The 25,104-nt window shown below is 40.7% G+C and overlaps 1 protein-coding gene across 1 annotated transcript in view; it reads right to left on the bottom strand.

Moving 5' to 3' along the window:
- The window catches only part of TIAM2 (TIAM Rac1 associated GEF 2), a 166,538-nt gene that overhangs the window by 134,730 nt on the left and 6,704 nt on the right, over window positions 1-25,104 (bottom strand). The window contains 1 exon segment of the mRNA XM_066314420.1: window positions 1,265-1,401. The gene's annotated coding sequence lies outside the window, so the exon portion shown is untranslated.

Raw genomic sequence — 25,104 nt, 5'->3', positions numbered from 1 at the left:
TTTAAGTGTTTGGATACTATATAACAATCGGGTCTAATAATCACCTGCCTGGTATGTGCCCATCAGGGAAAAAAAAACCTGTACCTCTGCAACAGATTCCCCTTGTTTATTCTGCACAATTTTGCCCCACTTTTGTCAGGAAAGAAAAACAAGTCTGTCCTAGGACAGAATGAGACCAAATCCCTCTGAAACAGCATCCCTTGCCAGTGGATGTGATCGCATTGGACAAACTCCTGGGGAATGAGAATGAACAGGATGTCTTGAGGTCTAACCATTTTCCTACCCTGTGATGTGCAAATTGCACATAGGCCTAAACTTCCTAAAAGGTGGCTTTGTCAGGGTTGTGCAGTGGATTCCTGCTACAAAGTCCAAGCAAGTCTGGATTTTGTGACAACTAGTAGCATACATGGTGTAGTAGATAGCACAGTACTGACAACAACGTGAAGTTTCTTCTGTTGGTAACAGCAAACAATGCTGAAGCAATTAAAAATAATGAAAAGTTAAAGGCTCTCATGACCTGTTTACAAAACATCATGATTAAGTCTCTTAAAATCTCTAAAATAACTCCTTTAATTCAGATGACAAAACTAAACAGGATGAAGGAAACTTGCCCTATCATAAGCTCATTTGCACCAGGTCTTTCAAACCCTCAACCAAAGCACCTCTCTCTCTCTCTTGCGCCATTCATGGCATTTTTAACAACAGTAGACAGACATCTGATGATCTCTGGAATTAAACTGCAATGCCACTCTGTCCTTCAGGTGAGACATCAGGAGTAGGGCTCTCTTTGCTGATAATTTTCTGTCTAATTCTGGGACAATGCACTCTACACCAGAAACTGCTCATCCATTCCTTCTCCTTTGATAAATTTACCACATCATACACTCTTGTGAGCTAAGCAGAAAAAAGCCTAAACCCCTCCCTTGCTCTGCTAAATATAGAAAACTGCATCTCTGCTGTTTAGAGATTTGGAGGCTTGTCCGGACTGAAGTTTTGTAAATATAATCTATTTTGAAGTCATGGGCATTAAAATTTGGATTAATGCCTTAAAGAAACAATTCACGCAGCTTACATTTCCCCCTTTGCTCATGGTCTCTACTGTTTGATTCCAAAGCCTCAAAAACACCCAGCCAATAGGAAACATTAAGACCCACGGACCAAAACAATTTTTACCTGGTTCTATCTAGCTCTTTGCCTATAATGTTTCATAATGCAATATACCGACTCAGAAATAAACAAAGCAACAAAACAAAAACAAACAAACCTTGCATAATTTATTTGCTCTCTAAATGTCTTCTTTCCCTCTGCATCATGAGTGAAAGCACAGAAAGGGGTTGAGGTGTCCTTGTGGCTTCACAAGGTGAAGAACTTCTTGCTGGAAGTTTTTGTAGTGCTGGCAATCTGAAAAACAAAAATTGTTTTGTTAACACTTGTATCCCTAGATACAGAAAATAGAAATAAGGTTTGTCCTGAACCACCGCCAACTACATCATTAACCTCTCCTATGAACAAGCCAACAGCTCTCAAGCAAAAAAAAAAAACAGCTAGAAACATCTCCACTCAATTCATACCTCACTTACTCATTCTGCACTGACTGCTCACAGCTAAAAACTTCTTCCTACATACAAATGGAAAACAGAAACCAGTAGAACAACACATTACAAACATATGCTTCAAGAAGAGCTGTTGTTAAGCTGTCCAGGTTTCCATCTAGGAAACACTCAACCAGGAAAGGTGACTTGAAACAGGCCAGCACCATCACAGTCCCTTTTCTACAGTGATGGCCCTACCACAAACCGTGCCTGTACCACAGTAGGATTGTCTGTTTCCACGTGTTCATATTTAAAGCTTCTATCAAATTCCAGCACAGACCTCTGCAAAATATCTGCACATCAGGTACAAAGATCTCCCATGGAAGTTCTCTTGCACCAACTAAGCCAGACTCTGAAGAGCCAGCCACTGCTTTTGAGGAGACTGATGTGGAGCAACCAGCTGCTCTTTTGCCCACGTCACCTAAAAATGCTAAGACAGACACCAGTCAGCCTCAGTGCATGTGCACTGAACAAGCAGAGTGACTAACTAAGCTCCCAAAAGCTGGCAAGGAGAACTTCATGCTCTACAAAGTCTGTCATTTTCATTCTGCATAGTGTCAGACTGTATTATAATATCTTCTCTGATGTTCAAATTGGCACAGCTGATTTTAAACAGCTTCTTCACAGCACAAAGCACCTTGTCATAAAAATATCCTGATATCTACAATGGTTAAGCTGACATATCACATAATTAAAACTAACACAAGAATTTTATCATACTCATGCTTCCAAAGGCAGGGGAGGTTAGAGCAAAGTCCTAAACTGACTTTACCGAAAATAAAGGCTGTTCCATTAAAATAAAATGCAAACAAAATAGCAAATAACACAAGCTGCAAAACCACCATACAAAATGGACGAATTAACAGCAGGCCAGCAAAATAAAAAGCAGTATCAGGCTGCAAGTTACATCCAAGAAGAAATGTGAGTAATAATATGTAACTAATAATTCTTAGTTGTTACACAAAAAAAATGTACTTATTAAGTTCCAAATACAATACACAGACCTGCTTTCCTGGTGGGGAAAGGTGTATTTATCTACACGGAACATTTAGAGCTCAGACCACCAAAGCCCTCCTAATCATGGCTGTAAGAGGCACAGTGCCAAGAGCTGCAGGACAAGGCTGCAAGTACCATGGTTATGGCATTCAGATAAAACTGCCACGATCCATGTGTCACAGATATCATCTTTGCCAAAGTTCATAGCACTGCTACTGTGCCCGACCTTTATTTTTTGTCATACTTCCTTTTCCTACACAATGGCACAGCATGGCTCCACTCCTCAAAGCCACACAGGGCTTCCTTCACCGTGGGGTTCAGTTCCTGAGCATCAGCAACTAAGACTCAAAACCTGGGGCAACAGCTTGTTCTCTCTCATCTGCAAAATCCCTGAACTGAAAAGTGCCCATTTTATTCCCATGTACCAGCTCACTGAAGAGTGCTGCTCAAGCATCTTCCTTTCTGGCTGGAACCACATTTCAAGCTCTCCACAGAAATGGCTTCTCTACTAATGGTTTGATAGACATGGGGTGACACCTAGTACAGAGCTAAATGTAAGATTTGTGTCAGGAAAGACATGTAATTTCAACAATGCAGAGTTAAACTCTGCTCTCACAGCCAAACCCGAATCTCCTGGATTTCTGCTGGCCCATAACTATAGGGGAATGCAGCTGGCTGTTAGCTGATACAGCCAGGGTGATCTCACACTACTCAGTCGTCACAGATTTGTAAGTGTACACCTAAAACATTTCTATCTGCACTGGAACAGGCAGAAACAAGAACACAACATTTATAGCAGGCAGATAATATACTACTTTTGATACAAAAGAATCAATTCATGGCAAAGTACCACAAGAGTCCCTCCCTGCCAGTCAGGTCTTACAAGAACACTTGTTAAGGATGGTGCCCTGCTCTGTTTGAAGAAAACTTCCTGGCCAGGGTAGAGGGCCAAGTTTTTTGAAGTTCTTCCAGCACTCCCAGTAAGCTACCTCTTAGGGAGGTCACAGTGCTCCTCCACAAGTAGTCCATCAAATATTGCAGGAAGTTTGCCATGGTGAATACAAACTTCTCAGCAATGCTCTGCCAGATCTGCGATACCCATCTCCTTGGATCCGCAGAATCTCGAATAATAAGGCTTAACATAAGAAAAATCCATAGGGTAGAATATTGCTCCATACATACAGACCTTTACACATTCAAGTATCTTTTTCCAGCAGGCTAGGAGGAAATGGATATCTTATACCAGTGATCTTATAACACTCCTCTCCTTTTCCTCTCCCCAAAATGTCTTTAGTACCAACAATTCTCATTAAACTTCTACCAAGGGCAAAGCACTTCCAAAGGAATCAATCTAAAAAAAAAAAAATCTTTGATGTGTCACAAAAAAAAAAAAGAAGATAAAGTAGTATCAAAAATGAAAGAACTGCTGTACTAAAATAATAGTCACATAAACCTCACACATCCAGACTGAGATTTTTGCCTCCTGCCAACTAATAAGGACAAAAATCCCATACACTAAGCATGGCATATACAACACCCTAGGCTCTGTCATTTAGTTAAGGACAGACAGGTAGGCATAGCTGTGTAAGTCTCAACAGCATAGATTAGGCAGTATGTGCTATGGTAACAACCTTGGTTTGTCATTCATCTTGCACTCACATTTCCATTCTCCTGCTGAACAGGGGGGTACACAAAAATAAACACCAGCAAATGGCTAGCAGGCATGGCACTGAAGCAAAGTCCTTAGTACAAAGCTACCATGGGCCCTTCCAGCCCTACTGTAAACAAAGAGTGAATTATATTATACACACAATAGCAACACTTAAGTCACAGATGTAGTTCCTTAACTGAGATCTGGGAAGGGCTGATCAAGCTCAGGGCAGGTGCTGTCCGCACCAGCAGGGAGCAAACACCAGATAATGGGTCTTTTGGAATTTTTTGCTGGGTTGCCAGGCATCGTCATTCTAAAGTACAGCCCCTGGTTAAAGCCAGTGTACAATGACGAGGCGCTGAGCAATTTGGAAGACACCTCCATTCCCTAGATCTGCAGCACACCTGTGTCAAAAGGGAGGTATGAGCTGCTACCAAACCTCAACAGGTCTGGCAAGAAGGGAGCTGAGAAGCGACGCTTATTACTCATGTGGTTCCCCCAGGGTGAGCCACTGGTAGATAAACCAAGTACAGCACAGCACCCTGCTATAAAATGCCCTGCAATCAGCTCCACAGGATATACATCCAGACCTTGCCTGGTCAATCACCAGAGAGAGGGATTTTAACTTCATCTGTGACATCTATGTTAAACCAACCACCGGTGAATAGCTTGTGGCAGCTGTTGCAGCTTTCGGCAGCAGTCCATCAGTTTGCTCCATGTGGTTCTTTTGGGTTGCCATCCCTCCCCTTTCCCCTAGAGAAATTTGGGGACAGCAGATCCTGCTGGAAAGCTGCCCCTGCTTACAGAAAACAAACAAACAAATAAATAAAAATCCTGCAACTTTTTCAGCCCCATTGAAAAATTCTAAATGCACCACGTGTCATACTGGACACAACAGAGAATATATTCACACATTCAGCATATAATCAACTCCCGGGAGCCCACGCTGCCCACTGTCATGCTGCCCGTGACACACTGAGCTTCAGTTCTGCTCAGGGATAGCAAATCCTCCAGTCCCTGGGAAGGGACCATGGACTGAGACCATCCATTCAGCCTGCCTACAAAGGCAGGACAGTGCCACAGCATGCAGCTCTGCCCAGAAGGCAGAAGCTGTCTGCACAAGGAAAGCTGAACTTCACTTCCCTGTGCATTTGTTTCAGGAAATCTCCCACTCCCAAACCAAGTTTCAGGATCTACCCTAACTGCTCTGTCAGATGTAGAACAGAGCCAAGCAGATATTTGTGTTTGGGATGATCCACAGCAGTTATTTCCCCACCTTTATTGCTATTTTCAAAATGTATGTTTCTGTAAGCACTTGAATTTTTTCTTATTTTTGTTGACAGTTTGCATTTCAGAGGCAACACACGAACAGAAACTTTGACCTTCCTAACCTTTGATCATATAAGAAAAAGGAACATCTTGTTAACTCTACTTTCCCTTAATACACTGATTCTACACAAAACTAATGATCATCCTCTAAACCCTCTCTCCTCAGGAGTTTAATTAGAAAGATGATCATTGATTAATGCACTTGAGTTACCTGAAGAAGGTGTGACTGAACAGAGATCACTCAACCCTAGAGAAATGAACATTAATTAGTTCTGCATTAAACTGCTTTCCTCTTTATTCAACTTGAAAAGAAGAAGCAAGAGCCCAGAACACAGCAACAAAACACCAAGCTTTCATTCTTAAACTTCTGAGATAATTTTGATTTTACTTTATTCTTCAGGAAGTCTCACATTTTCTTGCCTTGAATTTCATAGTCATCTACTTTTTTTTTTTTTAGTTATTGTAATTTTACAAAATAAACACACCAAGCCTGGAGGTTCAATATGCACTTGCAAAACTGTGCCAAAGACCTGCAGTCCTGAATTAGTTGGCTTGGGCAAGGAAGCAGGAATGACACTGATACTCGATGGGAATGCACACAGCATTAAGTGCATACCACAACTGAAACCAGGTAGACTCGCAGCCAGCCAGTGGTTTCAGTGTCCCCACCTAGGAAGACAGTCAAAAAGAAAACTTTATTTGAAGGTTTCCTCACTCTTTTTTAAGATCTCACTAAAATTCCTCCAGCCACAGGCTGGTCTACAGCCTGACTATGAGACTTTTAGCCCTGAAAAGCAGGTAAGCCTTCCTTGACTGTAGCTCTGCACCGTAACTCACACTGCCCTTGGTCTGGATAAACTCATGCTTCATCTGCCTTTAGAGCCACAACTCTGTCTGCAGTTCTGAACAGCCTCATGGACTGGCTAACTTTTCTCTTTCCATGAAAATCCCCTCCTGATCTCTACACATGAATAGAAATCATTCCTGTATCATGATCTTCTCCTTGTCCACTGCCCTGTGACCAAGGTGGACACCACTTCCTTCCCACAGGCTGAGTGACAAAAGCCCCAGGCGATTTCAAGCAAATAATCTCCTGCTGCTCTGTCTCCCTTTGTCCAGGAAGGTCTCCTGAAAAGTGGCAGGTAGAGTTGGTGACTCAGCTTTAGGAGCAGCCTAATCCTTCTCCTGGTCACCAGAAAGTGACACTAGGAAAGCAGACATGGGGCAGACCAGAAAACCAGGCTGGGCAGAAAGGGAAGAGCAGAGCTTTCCCTTCCATGCCCCAAATTACATGCTTCATACCATCTCCTCTCCTGTGCATGCTTCTTCCCATACTTGGCATTATTCATTCACTTTCCAAGCACAAGCTACCACACAGGATACAACACAGCCCCACAGACCCCTGGTACAGGGCTAGAAAGGATTTTTCCATCAGCCTCTGTCAACTTAATACATAATCAATACATGGCTCCAACAAAAGTCAAGCAAGAAAGCTGATGCTGCATTTTAAAATTTACATCTAAAATTAACATTTTTAAGAAAGCTGATGCATGCCATTTTAAGAGCATCCAGAAGCAATCCACTGCGAATCCCTCCCCTTCTGCCATTATCCCAGGTGGTGGAAAGGTTTTTTCTCAAATTGTTTATTTCAAAGGTATTTTATCATCAGCTATGGAGAAAAGAAAATAAGCCTGCGTTATTGCAAAGGACTAGGAGTAGTAACTAAATCTTACTGAGGCTTCTGACGGTTTTGCCAACACCCATAGATCACTTCAATGATACAGTTTTGAAAATAGGATGACCAATAGGGAAAGGAGAGAGAAATTGAAAATTGAGCCTGATCTATGTGAGATCCATCAAAACCACAGCTTTCTAGTGCTAAAGGGATTAGAGGTGCAGAGAACATGAGCAATAGATGCATAAGCCCCATCACCAGCTTGGGACTCTAAATTTCAAAACATTTTTTCAGTGAGGCAACTTAGGAAAAATAAACATTCCTAGCCAGGCAGAGACCAGTCATAAACCTTTTCTGAAAGGGAGATGAACTCTCTTATTGTTATTTAAAGCAACACTACAAATCAGGACAGATCTATATAAAGCAACGCTATGGCTTAAAGAAGCAGTGGCATTATTCTGTCAGAGCTTAGGCTAAACACCCCAGGAAAGACACCCAATATCTGGTATTGATATACCAGATACACCCAATATAACCTTCAGGGCCATAAAAGAAAGAAGCCCAAAAAAACCCAACTAACCCAAAGTATAAAATAACAAAATTTACAAACAAATAAAATCCCATCGCTCCACCACCGTGACCCCCCACCAAAAGAAACCCTTCAAAAGAAATGAAAACTGAAAAAAAGCTGGGGATTTCTGGGGATGAAGCTAACAAAAAATAGGAAAGAGTTGCATATATAGAAAGGCAAGCCCCATATTTTCTGTAAAGCAACCAACATTATCAACACCTCATTACTCACATTTGGAGTTAGATACCATATTTAACAATTAGATATCTAAATTTTACAGATCACATGCAGGAAGATATGCTTCAGAAAATACTCTCTTTCATTTTCCCCAGGTATTTTATTTTCCCTCTTCCAGAACAGTCATTTGGTATAAATTTTTGGACCTTACATCGTGCACAAGAAAATAGCTTACCATTTTAATTCTGCATTTACATCAGAACATTCATAATTGATTAAAAGCAACAGAAATGGTGGGGGAAAATAGCTTCAAAGTATTGACCTGAAATATAGACCCAAATTCTGTCTCTTTTGTTTAAATGTTTTGAAAAAATTCAACACATCAAGACAAACAATTCGAATATCAAACAAAGCAAACCACTGGAGCTCCTCCTTCTCACCTCAGCACCAAACTCCCTGGGTCACTTACCATTAATTCCACCTGACAGGCAGACAAACCCATAATTTGTCACACTGATTAACTCTTATCTAAGATTTTACAACACAGGGTCCTGAACTGCCTAATTTTTTTAGTTCACTCTAACAACCTTTAAAGAAAAAACAACTGTTTTTTCTTTAGAGTAAAGAGAGTGAAGTTGATGCAGATGACAACGCTTCCACTCACACAAGTTTTAATTAGTGGCCTTTTTGTTGGGAACATGCTTTGAAATGGGCAGTCATTGTGTCAAGGAACAGTCTTTACACATTATCCTAATAATCTGAAGAGGCTGAAAATGCTGAATAGTGTTTTTGTGCTAAATCATGAATACTGCAAGGACATGCAAGGCAGCATGCACCTTTGGGTGTGAAATGTGAATGCACGTTTGAAGGGTGGTGAAATATTGTTCTTTATCAGGGTTAGTGCAACAAATAAGCAGAAAGATCGTAAGAACCACCTAGTCATTTATAATCTGCAAACAATTACCTATTTGCTGCAATCCTGATCTTCTTAGCCTGCTAACTTGGCCAGCACTAGAGGCTGGCAAGTGCTTCCCTCTTCCTATCCACCTTACAAATATAAATTGTCCATTTCAGAAAAGCTCCTACTGCGTCTCAGGGATCATGACTGAGAAGCCAAAGATCTAAAGCACTTCTCACTAGGAGGAGTATTTTGTGCTTTCTGACCAAGATGAATATTTTAAAAGGGCTTGAGATACGGAGAAGCAATGTCCTTATAAAAGTGAAAGAACAAGAAAATGGAAGGAGGTAACCCAAACTCTATGAAGCCTTTAGACTCTGGAGCAATGCAGAATGTTTCATATTAGCAACAACTTCCTTCCCACCTTGCAGAATAACTACGGCATGACCTTAGTCTTGCCATCAGCCTCAAGTCACCAACCTGTGTTATCATGATTTCTTAAACGGCTTGAGGATGTCATGCATTAGATTCTTGCTTTTGTTGGTTTATTGCAACCTTTATAAAATTCCCCAGTAGTATTTTTATGCTTAGCTGTTTTTAAACAAAGCAAAGAGATCCATCCCCTCTACGGAACTCATGATTTCAACACTTGCTCCTTTAAAGTAACAATGAATTATCAGTACAACCCCTTAGAGTCTCCTCCAACCTGGGACAAAAAAAAGTAGAAGAAAAAAGTTCTTTTCTGAACCTTGTTCCCAAACTTTGGGCATCACACAACGCAGCCCCAGCACTCCTGAGGGTAGTATAAGGACTAAAGTATAAATTCTACTCTCAGCTTTATTGGAATTAACTGCACGAATGATGAGTTGTAAAAAAAGTTGTAATGTTTCAATTATTGCCTCAATAATGCCTTGGCATAAAGCTTTAATGAATTTGGAAGACTATTAAACACCCAGACACCTTTTTCTCCAGCAAAGCAGAGGCATGGCCCTACCCAGCTGGGTGTTCGGTACCACCCACCATCATCATCACCCCAGGCACAGACAGAGGCTGGTGAGGTAGAAGCCCATTTTATAAGTGGGAGTATCCAGTGATTGTATCAGCAAACCTCTAAGCTGCTCTTACTAGCACGTGCAGATAACAATTTTCGCCAACTCTGGCAGGTAGGTAGATCTGTATTAATTTCCACTGGGCTGCAAAAAGCACCCTGACTCTACTCCCTGAAGGTATAACAATGCTTTGAAAGAATGACTGGCTAAATAAACTTGACAAATCTCTCTAAATTTCTGTAATGTATTCTTTTAAAAACAGTTGGAGTTCTGCTGAAAATCTTTCCAAGAGGTTTCTGCCTGAAACAGGAAAAACACTCTGGAATTTTTTTGTCTGAATGACTGAAGGCTGGCCAGAAACCTGTGTGTAAACACAGGTGAAAATACGATGTGAGAATATGGGAGGCATGCTTAAGGGTGCTCCTACTACCTCTATCGACCATATTCTATATCTAATACTGTGCAATGCAGTTGGAGGTGTAAAGACATTAAAACAGCTTTAAAACTTTAATGGCCTGGCCTTTCTGTTGTTGTTTCTTTGGTATTTTAAACAGGGGAGGGCTGGATTACTGCAGTTTTAGCTATATGAAGTACAAAACATCCAGATTCTGTGCTGAAAAATCCCTCTCTTGGGATCTGAGGCCAGGAAGGGACCACCTGGCTCAGCCAGTCCTGCTACAAGCAGCCAGGCATTGCAGGCATCTGGTCACATAATCCATCAGTCCACATCATGACTCACAAAACACTTCATGAGACCTGAATGAAACCTGCAGCCTTCAAAAGGGGACCAAGGCCAGAGACTCAAAGAATACGAGAGAGCAAGAGAGACTGAGGAACTCGAAAAGGTCCCACAACAATGTCAGATTTTCTGTTATAAGAACACAGCTCTCTTGCCAAACTCCATCATGCATGGAGCAAAGACAGACAAAAAATTAACCTGCTAACTCCTAAAAAGGAATTTTGAAAAAAATTATATACAACTCACATCATAAATCATAGAGGTCCTTGGCCAAGCAACCACATTCCTCTGGGTTCCTAAATCAGCTCACCCTGCACCACCCCTGGGCATAATGGAGTCACATCCAAAAGACGACATTGAGCAAATCCCCCTCTGTATATAGCCCTCTCCACTGTGCGCATGGAGAGGCTGGAAGACTAAGCTCCTAATTTAGGCACCTCAGTAGATTGCTTGCCTGAGGTAAATAATTCTGAGCCACTGAGTATCTCTTCTACTTCTTTCTGAGCAACAAAAAAAGGAGAAAGAAACAAAGAGGAAGAAACTGCTCCGAGTAATGAAAATGTAATTTAAGAGGCTGATACCCTGTTAAAAACTTAGTTATAATGAATTCCAGGATTCTTTCAAGCACTCCATTCTTAAAAAATACTATAATGAAAGGCTTACATATGAAATTTAGTAGTAATAACTTTGGGGTCAAATCCATAATGATTTGTTTGGCAAAGCTTTCACTGACGACACTTAAATATGATTTCAATGGGTGTTCTGCCTGAGAAAGGGCTTCAAGATTGGCCCACACGCTGTATATTTAAGTCACTTCAGCCCCAGCATTATGCAGCGCCAACCAGACACAAACCCCAGCATTATTCAAACCACTTGCACACCAGAGTCTCCAATTGCAGGGTGCAAAAGCCAGCAGGAAGCATTGATCATTCCTTTAGCAGCAAACAAAAATGAAATCTTTTTTACTTGGCTTTCTTATGATATCATTTACCTCCTATAATAGCAGTTGCTTTTTTTAAACTGTGGATTTGCACAGTATTCAATCTGCCAGTTTCCACATATAGATGTAAATTTACTGAAATAGCTGTTCACAAAATCCAAAGCCCAAGGGTGGAGTCCTAAAAATAAATATGTGTAGTTTAAGTTCTTTTATATCCATACATGATAAGAAATCTGCAACTATTCTGGTGAGCCATAAAAGGGGAAGAATGGTAAAAACCACAAACAAGAAAACAGAAAATACAAATCTGCATCTTTTGCTCTGCACTTTCAAAATTGCATGGATACTTCAATGCAACCATTTGGCTAAATGTTCCAAATGTTGGTTTTTCAAAGTATTCAGCCGTATAAACTACCCTTTTGTTTCTGTTGGCTTCAAATGTTACTAGGCTCATGAATTCTTCCTTACGTCTTATTATTCAAAAAAATACAGCCAACAGTGCCTTTATGGAGAAAGAAAAACCTGAGTATCATTTTCCAGTTAACTCTTCTGCATCCGCATGGAAGTGAAACCAGCAACAACAATTTTAAGCAAGGTTTTCTAACCACTGCACCTAATCACTACCTTTTGAAGTATTTTATTTTCTAAAGCTGTACCACAGAAAAATCGCAGCAATCACAACACAAACTCAAGTTCTCAAGAGTGGCAGAGCACACGCTAAAAAACTTCTAATAGTGTAGGTACCCAAAAAACCAAGAAGCAGCAGTAGGTGAGACTCACTCTCCTACTGAATGCCACAACCTCAGAAATATTTCAAATAGAAAGCAGTCCCTTAATATGAAGAGCTTGCACTAAGCCAGACTTGATCTCCCACTTTTCAAATGCAAGTATTTCAGTGAATGCAACCATCAATGGCACATTATCATAAAAGGAAATTTGATAATTGTCACCTTCTTAACCTTTCAAGTATTCAGTCTTTTATCAGGCTTCTGTAATACAGGATATCAATGACTAAACAAGGAATTTGTCTCCGCTTTCATATTTTCATTTATTCCATCTCACACTCAAATCACCAGCAGGTCAATGACTTCACAGCCAACAGCTCAGTCACTATCCTTTCAACGAGTCCAGGAAAAGGCTGTTTCAAACACCAGCCACTTTACCTTCAGCAGGGATAAAGAAAAAACCAAAAATGAGATCTACCCCCTTAAATACCATGTGCACACAATTTGCAGGTCTCCCCTTTCATTTCCTGGGACCTTCCCTCCTGTTGTGCTCTTCAGAACCAGAGAAGCCAGCCAGGAGGAACTCCAGATGACTCCAAACAGAAACATATTTTCCCTCTCAAGCATCTAAGTTTCTCCACCCGAGCTGAGGAATGAACTCCACAACACAGCAGTGAAAATGTGCACGTTGCTATTTTTCTCAAGAAGCGCTGCCCATCCCAACAATTCCTGGATGAAAAAACAGTACTTGAACAACAAAATCATAAGGTTATGAGTTGAATCTTCAGTCAGAGAAACAAGATTTCTTCCAACTTTAAGGAATGTGACAATAACAGCACATCTAACCCTGCTTGATAAGTGGCAGGCAGTTCTCCATATAAGGTGAAAAATGTGCTAGTGTAGCTCATGCAACACTGCTAATTCCCTCCCCGTTCTCAATATTCAAGAACATAAATGAACATATAAATCAATTTTGTAAGTAAACCTTTTGCTTACTTGCAGCTATAAACCATCTAGACACTGCTCGGCACATAAAGAATTTTGAATTTAACTATTTAATTCCTTCAAACTACTTGGTGTTGACATCACAGTAGTGCATAAATTAATGTAAATGTGAGAGGCCCCATGCCCACTTGATTCCTAAGTTCCCATTGTACTTTACCATTCCCCAGCCAACCTGTGCCTTCCAGCCCTTGCCTAATCGTGTCACTGATGGCAGGCCAGGAGAGCAGCCGGGAGGGCAGGAATGGGTTGAGGGCTGGGTGAAGCCAGGCAGCCTCATACAACCACCACTGACACACCTCCTGCCAGTCCCTGGGCTCATGTGTGGTGGAAGCACCAGGATATTGGCACAAGACTGCTACTATTACTGCTAGGAACTTTTATCTCAGCTCTGACTGTCCCGTAATCTCTACGTAATAGCAACAGAAACATAAGCAGCATGTACCTAGTTGTGCACTACAAGAAGATTGCAGGCATTACTCATTAAGAGACTGAGGAAAAGACTTCCATTGATTTTTATGGGCTCTGCACCAGAATGTAAACCCAGAGGAAAGCTACTTTATATGATCCCTTCCCCAGAAAGCAAGTTAGAATATCTGTAAAGATGTATTGTCCTGGCAGAGAAATTCTCTCTGTTCTGTAGTTAGTTCCACATCCCAGCCTCACCCACACCCCCTTCACTGTTTTTTACACATTATTCGTTATTTTAATGGCCCGATAAACTGCAAGATGAACTCTGGGGATTTTTCATAAGGAATGATGCACCAATGATGAACAAGGCATAAAAGACAGGAGATTCAGAACAAGTCCTCAGAGGTCTTTTGAAAACCACTCCAAACTGACAGGATTACCAGGGGACAGAAAACATCCTAAAATCTTGTTGGCAATGGGGAGAGAGGGGGGAAAGGGATTAAAATAATTAGTTCATTTTAAAAAACAAAAAAACCCTCCAAAGTTCATTAACTGCTCTGGAGAAGTTGTACTCAAGAAGCCAGTGACCTGTACGAGAGGCAGAGAGGGGAAGTTTCCACACACATTGCACATAAACATATCACTTGTGAGTGGGAACAGTGGGAAAACAGCCCACTATTTTCTTGATCTTTAACAAGAAGACATGGGAAAGTTTGATTTGATTATTTCAGCCACAGAAATTTCAGAAAAATCAGATTATATCTTCAGCTTGCCAGTCTTCCTAGTTTATCCACATTCAGCCATCTTGCGATACCCCTGAGGGAAGAAAACGCAACAAGATGTGCTAAGAAGGCACCACAGACCAATTAATTGCTACCAGAAGTGTAGGCTGCTATCAGTCAGAGATTCTTGTTTTGCTGACTTTTCTTGCACATCATCATCCATTGCACTACCGTGTAAAGTGGCATAGCCCATGAAATACTGTGAGTCAGCAAATTATCATAATGCCAAGCATTCGAATTTAGAACTTGTTTGCTGTGCTCTCTCACAGAAAAAAAAAAAATCAGGAAAATTAACTCTAAATGTTATTTAATCCTTACAGAATAACTCTTTTAAGCATGTTTACAGTCATTCACATCTAAGACTTCCATTTCCTGGAACCTTATCTAATCTAAATTCCATATGGAAGATTTTAGTGGTATATAAAGTTGCATATAAATTAACCACACTCCAATTCATTCAGATAAAATAAAACTGTAAATTTAATAGTGATGAAACAAGAGCTGTCAAATTATATCTGAACTAACAACAAAAAGTTCAGACCTTTTTGTACAAATTTACTTTTAAAGGACCTATTACATAGCCTTAATTCAGAGGATAACTCTGATGTGGCTTAGTACAAACATGCTTCTAGTTGATTCACTTTTTATTCAGGGAATGCAAAAGGGAATGTCTATTATCCATGTGATAGCAAAGACCTCACATGGCTAAACCACGAACTTGGAGCTTTTCAGGGTTTAGCGCTTAAGGCTTCAGAGATTACGGCTCCTGATCCAAAACTAGTTCAGAAAGCATGGCAGGAACCAGGATAAGGCACAGCAGAGAGAACTTTAGAGTATCTTTACTGACATGACTTCTCCATAAACTTCCCATGAAGTTTTGAAGGCACCATTTAATCATTCCTATCTTTTCTCTGCAAAAGTTTATATATATATACACACACATATATAGTCTATATATCAATAATACATAGAAGAATAAATAAATAATATTATAAAATTATTATTATTACAAAATGCCAATAATGACTGGAAAAAATTCAAACCAATAATGAATAATTTTGAATAGTACCATAATACTAACTGAAATATGGCAAACAATGTATTATAGATCCAGTTTCTACAACTTCAACTACAACAATTCTGCAAAGAAATTCATAAGGATGAAAGCAAAAAGCCAACAGCAAAACATAAAAGCTCTCCATGAAAATTTCTTTGTCTGAGGAAGATAACTGCACAATAAGAACTTCCTATCTCAAGAGGACATAGAGAATACAAGTGAACAAAAAGTTAATGTCAAGCTCCCATCCGGAGATTCAAAACCAGTTAACTCCACAGAGCTGCTTGAAGTATTTACCAAACAAGTTTTATCTGAGAGAGTGTCCTCCCTATAGCGTACAAGTCCCACTGAAATGCAAAATACTGCAAGAAATAAAAGGTCAGCATGTGGACCAGAGAAAATACAGCACTGTTCCAAACTGCAGTAAATTGTTATAAAAGAAACAAAACGTCTAAATGGGCTCATTAGTCAAGCACAGCTCAGACACTGGAAAAATCTTGTATTATGATTTTGTGGTGGTGAAAAAGTAGCAGCAAATGTAAGCAATTTAAATAATTTGGACATTTTTTTGATTATTTAACCCCATTATTTACTCTTCATAGCTGGCAAGCTAGAAGTCTTAATTTCTACAGCAGTTTTATACAAGTAAGTAGCCACTGATCAAGAATCAGTCCGAATTCACTGAATGGAATATATCCTCTCCTTTATGTCTGGGACAATGTGCAAGAGAAAAAATGTGATAGATTAAAGTCAAACTTGAAAGCAGCAATAAAACCCCACCCTCTTCACTCGCTCTTAGCTCTGAATACAGTCATTTACAATACAGGGTTTAGTGAATGATCTATCAGTATTGGCCTTGCGTGACACTCTCTCCTACAGAGATAATTGTGCACGTGGATGTCTTGCAAGACATGTTCTCTAATAAAAATGTTGGCTCAGAGATTTGACAGTGACAATTCATCACCAATATTTCCACCCTTAGAAATATACCAGCAAAAACTAAACTGTTTTATGGTACCAACCCCCCATGTACCATTCCAGGAAACATTTCACAATAATAACATTGCTGATGGCCAAATACTGAAGCCAATCCTGATCCTGCCAGTGAAGAGTTCCCTCGCAGCAATGCATATTTGGATCTCCTGCCTAGCCTAAATTTAAACTCCAGGAACAGGGTGCCTATCCCTTCCCCAAAAAAATGTTCTACTATTTATGAGGTCTGACAGTAAAGATTATCTTTTTATTCAGATTAGACTTCCTACTAAGCTTACTATTTTCAATTTTTATCATTCATAATCCCTCACAGTGTCTTAAATAATACCCCCTCTCACACAACAGTTACAGTTTTCAGGAATGATGATTAGCATGTTAGCTCTTTCTCCCCATGCCCACTAAGCCAAGCCACATTCACATCTTACTTTACACCACTTGAAACAGCCTCCAGTATGCAATAATTTGTTACTCTTGTTACAAATGCTGTCCCAAACAAACACAATGTCCTAAACATGACATATTTTTAGACTGCTCTGAAGTGCCCGATAGTTTATATACACTCTATTCCTTCCTACTGCTGCAATGCCCAGACCTGAAGGTAAAAATCCTTATGGAGCCCTACAACAACTGCAGCATCCAGAAGTGTTACACCCCCCCCCCCCCCCAATTTCTGTAATTCAATTTTTGGCAATGAGTCCGTGTTTCCATAAAACACTAGCTTGCTGTGCAAGAATGTTCCATGTCTCTGCAATCACTACTTCCAGAACTCTGCTTGGTCCCATCTTCTCCTTGCTCCAGTTACTCTCCATTTCAGCAGCATGCCTCAAATTCAGCTCCATCTCTTTGACAGTTAGATCATCCTGAAGGATTTGCAGAGCATCTTGAACCATTTACAAGTATCAATCGTTTTCCTCATACTTTTCCAGAACAATCTTGTGCTACTTTTGAAGAACACACTGGAGATCATCAGGCTCATCCCTCCATTGCCAACAGGGAGGGAAACCAGCACCGGGTACTGGGGTCAGGCACAGAGACTCTACTGAAGCCTCATCTGATGCCACAAAATCAATAAAATCTTTTCCATTCCCAGTGGCAACAGGCAAAATAAAAGGCAGCAAAAAGTATCTGCGGCTTTATAATACGCTACTCAAAATATCTGCTGATGGTCATAAGACAGAAAGAATATGCCAAAAAAACTGTATGATGTAGTCAGTTGGCAAATGGGGAAAATCACACACAAAATGAAATGCATTCAGCACTGAAAAAGCAGGGCTGTGGGAAATTGCTGGTTCTCCATATAAGAATCCAATATTTTTTCAATTTGCCAGCATAGCATAAAGCACACACACAAAAAATCTTAAAATTCTAAATGTTAACCACGAAGAACACGTTTTACAATATTTCCCAAGAATGTTCATTTTGTACGCCCAGGAGTCCTGATTTTGTAATTTGCAGCCAGTCTAAATGAAAAAAATAAGAGTTTTTCAACTTCCCCATATAAAATGTCAGCCACCTTTTTAATTGAGAGCTAGAAAAGTGTAATTGAAAATTACTAACCTCAAGCACTCATTAGTGACAAATCCAAACCCCAGCTGAACACAGCCCTAATAGGATTAAAGAGACATTTAGGATGATGTATGTAGACCTGGTACACAAGAAAAGGTGAAGAAAACTCTGTATCCATGCACAGAGCAAGGATCGGATGAAGCTCTGGGAGGAGCGGTACTTTGGTACCAGATGTGCACACACACTTTTCCTGGTGCCTCCCTCCCCCTGTAGCTGGAGCTACAGATGCTGCCCTGCAGCACCCTCAGGACTGCAGGCTGGAGATGTCACTGCTGGGCTCGGAAGCTGCAACGTCACCCAAGCTCCCACAGGAAGAAAGCAGGGAATGGCTGACCACGCGCCTCATGACAAGGCATTTCCAAGAGCACAGCCACCCTCTGCCTGTTTTTAAAGGCTCTTTGTCACTTTCCCCACCACTCAAAGCTCTTCAACAAGCGAGCTGTTTGGTCCACCACATCTACAAAAATTGTACATACAGGTAAGCGGTTCTCAGGCTAAACTTCATGGTCTCAAGGTTCTTCTGTGAGCATCAAAATCATTGAGCATGAGATTTCCTATTGATCACATGATGCTGACTGCACATCGAAGGAGGCTCAGGAGGGTAAACGACTTTTTCCCAAGTCAGTTTTAAATTGGCTTCCTAAATTGTCTCCAGATCCTTTCCAGACAGCAGAATGGAAATAATTAGAGGTGGTTGGAAAATGGAATTTTTGTCCTGTGGGGAAAGTCTGATAGTCTTGTACTTATTTTTATGCTAACACAGGCCAAAGTGTAAAAGCCTTAAAATATTAAGTAGAGCAAAATACTGTAAGGTATTCTGAAACAGCACCCTGCATGCACTTTGACTTATTTTGTTGCTAGAGTACAGTCCATCCTCACATGAGCACACCAGCAGCCCACATAAATGCTCAACTTTTGGCCCGAGATTCTTTCTACTCCCCAAGACCACGGGGCAGTGACTAGCACTGTTGACACAAGCTCTCCACACATCTCATTCTACTCCCCTTGCTACATGGGACAGCAGGAACTGCATGAACTTTGTTTAATTGCTGCTCCTTTGTTCATCTCCCGAAAACAAATTTAAATTACATGTTTTGGAGGTTTGGGTGAGAAGGCCCCCCTCATTTTAAAACAAACCTTTGTCAGTCTGAAGTGATTTATTTTAACTTCTTCTGATGTGTATAGTGGAGTCAACAGTTTCCCACTACCCAGATGCAAAATGAGAGTAGTCAGAGCTGGGAGCTGAGATACCATGGGGAAATACGCAAAGAAGTGATCTCTATGTCATACACAAACTGAACTAGAGTAAAAGGGAGATTCACTCTCAACACCTCTTATGGACAGGACACAATTTCCTATTCTCCATGTACAGCACTATGCCTTCTGCTGCCTAACCAGAGAAACACTGTCACACCAAGGACCTAGGTAACTGCATCAAGTAAAACTTCATTTCTGACACCATGGAAATGGCTGCTTTATGCAAGTCATGCAAGTCATCCAAGTAGAATGGCTCATGGGAAAACCTTCCGTGCCATCACTCTGTTAGGGTTCTTCTCTGCAGCTGTTTAACTGACAGAGCCATGGAAATCCTGAGTACACATGAATTCTGCATCATTTAATTCTTGGCTTCAAGTGCCTTTGACTAGTACTCCTGATGAGGATGACATCTCTGTCTCTAACTTGCACTAAATCTCCATTCGCTCAATGCAACTTTCCACTATACAGCTAAGGAGATCTTGGCATCTCTTCCTCTCCAGGTCATCTGGCAACTGCTCCGACAGGAACCTGCACAATGTTGTCCAAGCACAGCTGAAGCAGGCAGGGTCTGAAGCCCAAAACTGCTAGACATGAACACCAGAAAAATTGCTTATTCCATTGTATCTACCTTTCTCTAAATGCTCTTTCCAAGCCAGACCAAGGTTGCAGGGGATATAAGGGGAAGGGAGCAGTTGTATAATTTCAAAATTTTCACCTCTGCTAGCCTTCCCACATGGAAAAGCTGCTTCCAATAAGGTTTATGCTGAAGACTGCAGAACCTACAAGTACAGGGCTCAAAAAAGAAGGCTTGATGAAGAAGGTGAAACAGTGCAGAAAAGTTTTTTGGTACTTTTGACTTAGCTGGCCACCATCTTGGGAACTGGCTGGAAAGTGGCCCAGCAGAAAAGAACCTGGGAATGCTGACCATGAGCCAGAGCGTGCCCAGCTAGCCAAGAAGGCCAACAGCATCCTGGCCTGGATCAGCAATGGTGTGGCCAGCACTACCAGGGCAGTGATTGTCCCTCTGTACTTGGCACTGGTGAGGCCACACCTCAAGTCCCATGTTCAGTTTTTCCAATTTAGTAAGAACATTGAGGTGCTGGATTGCACCCAAAGAAGGGCAATGGATATGGTCTGGAGCACAAGTCCTATGAGGAGCACTTGAGAGAGCTGGAGGTGTTTAGCCTGGAGAAAAGGAGGCCCTTTTCTCCAGGGATAAGGGATGACCTTATTGCTTTCTACAACTGCCTGAAAGGAGGCTGTAGACAGGTGACATTTAGCCTCTTCTCCCACAGAAAGAGCAACAGGATGAGAGGACATAACCTTAAGCTGCACCAGAAGAGACTGGACACAAGGAAGAATTTTTTTCACTGAGAGGGAAGCTGAGCATTGGAATGGGCTGCCTAGGGAGGCAGTGGAGTCACCATCCCCAGAGGTGTTCAAGAAATGACTGGACGAGGCATTTAGTGCTGTGGTCTTGACAAGATGATGCTCAGTCAAAGGTTGGACTCAGTCTTGGAGGTCTTCTCCAACCCAAATGATTCTCTAATTGCTTCCTCCTATTTTAATTTTTCAGTACAGTGAGGCAAGTTTTGAAAAGTTAAAAAAAAAATCATTAACAAACTCAAAGGTAGTCAAAGAGAAGTGAGATACTAAAGCATGCCAGTTTCCTTTCATCAAAGACACAGATCCACGGGATATATCTCTAGGTTATAATGCCAGCAGGTTCAAACTTGTTCTGAACAGACACAAGAAATCCCTGCCCACACTTGGAGATAACCAAAAGCCTTTTGAACACTTAGCATGGCTCTGGGCCAAGCTAATAAACTCTGCTGAGCCGCAGGGACATCTCTGTGCCATGACCTCAGGCTCGGCACACCTGGCAACGCTCACAGTGCTTTGTGCTGGCACAAACCAAAGGCAGAGCTCATTCCTGGCTGCTTTCACCACAGCATAGAGAGGGAAATGCCACCACACTCATAGCTTTGCCTTCAAGCCTTGACTTCAATCATGGGGCCATTCATGCCTATTTATCTGCATTACCCATCCAAAAAAAAAAAACGTTTAAGGCCGGTTTTTGATTCAAGTGTCAATATTTTGACACGGGTGTGACGTTTTTCACCTGAAGATGATGAAAAGTGTTGCAATGAGAGTCTAACTAAACCAATACACTTGGATTTTGCCTTGAATTACACTGTTTTGCAACAGCTTTTGAAAATTAGGAATTTACACATCTGCACAAGGTTTCTTAAACAAAATAGCATTTTTATTCAAGTGTTTCTTGGGAATGCTTCCTCAACCCTCCGAAGAGCACATCCTATTGGCTTGGGTGAGGGAGCAGAAAAGGGAATGATGAGACTTACATGTTGTTTACAGTGGGTAGAGCTGCCAGGCTTCTATCCAGTACAGCCTTTGAAAGCCTTTATGTCTGGTCTTTGACTCAAAAATTACATCTCGACAGACAGAGGGGTATGGGACTGTAAAATCAAAGCATATTTTCTTAACACTGCTCCAGAAATATCCTCTGCTAAACGTGTAACAGATGCATGTTCCTCATTAAAAAAGTGTTGCTATACATTATGTCTTGGCTGTAGACAGATTCTGGCAGAGATTGATACACTGTGGACATATAATTCATGTGTCTAGTATGTGAACTCTAGACCCTGCTTAACCTGCTGTTGTGGACCTTGGGCCATGGAAATGGGAGCAAAGAGAGAGAGCAGACAGACATGGAGGACCAGTGTGTAGCTGAGAAAACAACAAAGCTATTGGACACACTTTTCTCAACGCCATCCCCAGGCATCCGGCTTTTATTCCTATTTGTATAATGAACTGGAAAAGCTGCACCAATTCCAGCTACCTTTCTTTGAGAGGAAAAAGAAATCATCACTTCATGGCAACCATTTTCTTCCTTGAGTAATCTCGGCCTTTTGTTGAAATTTAACTTTTGGGTTTTGGAAAGGTAAATCCTAATGATGAATTACAATATATTTTTCTGGCTGATTGGTGCTTAAAACCTGCCCATACTAATCATAACTCATAATCCACAGGGAGACCCTTAGTTTTATTCCTTGCCTGGTATTCAGACTTCCATTTAATTACTGGTTACTTAGATTTATAGGCAGATTTGCTAAAAACAGTGACCCTGTGTGCAGACAATAACCTTTTGATGGGTATGGTAGTAAAACTGAAATTCCTATGTAAACAGGACCAAATTTTAAAAGTAGCTGGTGTAGCTCTCTAATGAAATTGGCAGCACTGTGTGGGTACTTTGTCTTGGAGAATGCTAAATGGTGCATAGCCAGCATTTGCTCCATAAACTGTCAAACAAGAGAACCGCAACTGTTCGGTGATTTGTTTTTCTAATGTCGTTCTCTACTATGGGAAATATCTTTTCCATGACCAAATGTAGAAGCCGTCAGGATCCAAAAGAAATAGAGGGCAGAAAGACGATGTCTAAAAGGTATCTCCCAACAGAGAAAAACTGAGAAAGAAAACACTTCTCAAAGACCCAGTTTTGGGAGCACTGTGAAAAAGCAAAACATTTTGGGGAAAACTACTTCAAGCATGCTATAATTAATTGTTGGGCATCAATTAGAGTACTGTAACACTCAAATTTTTCTCTCCCTTCATTAGGTAGCACCGATGACAATATTGCTGCTTATCTCCATAGGAAGATCAAACAACAATATATACATCTGGTATTTTTCTTACAGCCTTCTACTACTTCACAAAATGAAGCAGGCTCCATCACCTTAGAAAGGCAGAAAGCTCCCTTTCCATTACTGAAGCAACAAACACCGCAAATAAGTGATACCTGAGCTCTATGCCTTAGCAAATGAAGCAGTATATGAGCACTGATTCCAAGTTTCCTATTTTGTTCTATATTCCTCTCAGCACTTCATTGCTCTTTTAGGCTCATTTCAAGCAACAAAAGCAATGTCATTTTGTTAATAAAGGACAATTAAACAGGTAAAAGTCTTCACCACTGGTGAAAGGATGTCCCCAAGTCAGAATTTTAAAACAATCAATATGGACCAACTATTTCAGACAGGTGCTCTGGTGAGGTGTCTCTCTCAATAATGGGAAAAACAGCACAGCTCTCCTTTTCCTACTTCCGTTTGGACCAGAGGGAAAAAAAAAAAAAAGACACAGATTTCATCATCTGAATTCAAATCTCATCTGATCTGGTCCTCAGGAAGACACACTCAGGAAGGCATTTAAATATATGCAATGGCTATTAAGGGATTGATTCTGGAGAAATAATCAGATAGACAATATTTTTACCAGGATTCAAGTGTCCACAATACCCAGCAAAATAATAAAGGCTACTCTGAGCAGACTGCAAGACTCCTCTGAGCATGCAGATACTTCCCAGCGGTGCAATTGCAGCTGTTAATTAGGCCCTGCCGATATCTGCTGCACACTTGCAAGCGGCTGATGTAAGAGTCACCTGCCCACCACCCCACCTTCTCCCTCCTTGCTGCCAGCATAGGAACTGGCTGTTCATCACACGAACAATGGGAGGGCAGGACTACTGCAAGGAATTTGAGAACTATCAGCAATAATATGCCAACTACAACAAATCTGCTCTGCAAGAAGGGAGCGTCAACACACATCAGTAGCCTACATAGCAATTGTCAAAAATCAAAGCTCACATCATTTCATGTCCCTGAAATGTCAACTCAATTGCAAATTTTAAAACAATAGTTTTATCACTTTGCCAGCCATAGGACAAATCCCAATAATCTTAGTTGTGGTGACCTTGACCAGGCTGGAGACATGTAAATCACAAACGCAGAGAAAACCAGAAGCCCACAGACTAATTACAAAAAATAAAAATCACAGCCATGGTATGACACACTAAAGCCCGGTTCAATCCCTACTACCCATTGCAATCCATACTTCCCTTAGGGAATATTTCTAGATTAAGCTGCCTACTAGCAGCATCTCCTTTTGTCCAAAGTCTAATGCATTACTGGCATTTTATAAACAGATAAACCTTATGGGTGGGAGAGTATTGTAAGTGTTGTACAGATATTTCCCTTTACTCTTGTTCACTATTAGATTGTGATACAACTTAAAAATTGTCCCCTAATTTGGAACTACATGAGTCCAACCCACTTAGTTAAGGCAAAGCTTTCTTACTTTCAGTAACCAAATCAGTGTTATCACCTAATAAAAAACACAAAGGGAAGGGACAAAGATTCATAACACGACCATGATCATGAGATCACAAAAACATCAGCATGAGTAATTATATTCTTGTTAAAAAACCTTTACAATTATTTCTGATGACTTAGCTTTTCAGGTGCTATTTGTTCTTTGTGATAATGAAAGAGCATAACAGCACTTAGCACCATTTAACTTTTTTCATACAAGGAAGCATTTTATAGGTACAGCATGCCAAATGGAGACCACAGTTACACAGGTAAGTAGCTACACCATAGTCACTATTTGTCAGTAAAAATTAATCTGAAAAAAAGCAGCCCAATAACTCCTTCAAAACTTTCAAGTTTCTGGCTTTAGCCAGTTACTCATCCGAAAACTTGAACATATTTAAGCAAATATTTTCCCCTGGAGATCTGATTAAGTGATATATGTATACAAAGTATTTTAGTTCAAATAAAACATTCCTGTTGGTTTAAAACCACAGGAAAAAAACTAAATTATTTTAACAATTTCTTTTTTCAA

Source organism: Sylvia atricapilla, chromosome 3 (assembly GCF_009819655.1).
Source record: "Sylvia atricapilla isolate bSylAtr1 chromosome 3, bSylAtr1.pri, whole genome shotgun sequence".
NCBI lineage: Eukaryota > Metazoa > Chordata > Aves > Passeriformes > Sylviidae > Sylvia > Sylvia atricapilla.
The sequence above is the reverse complement of the archived record's forward strand: the minus strand, read 5'-3'. Positions and strand labels throughout refer to the sequence as shown.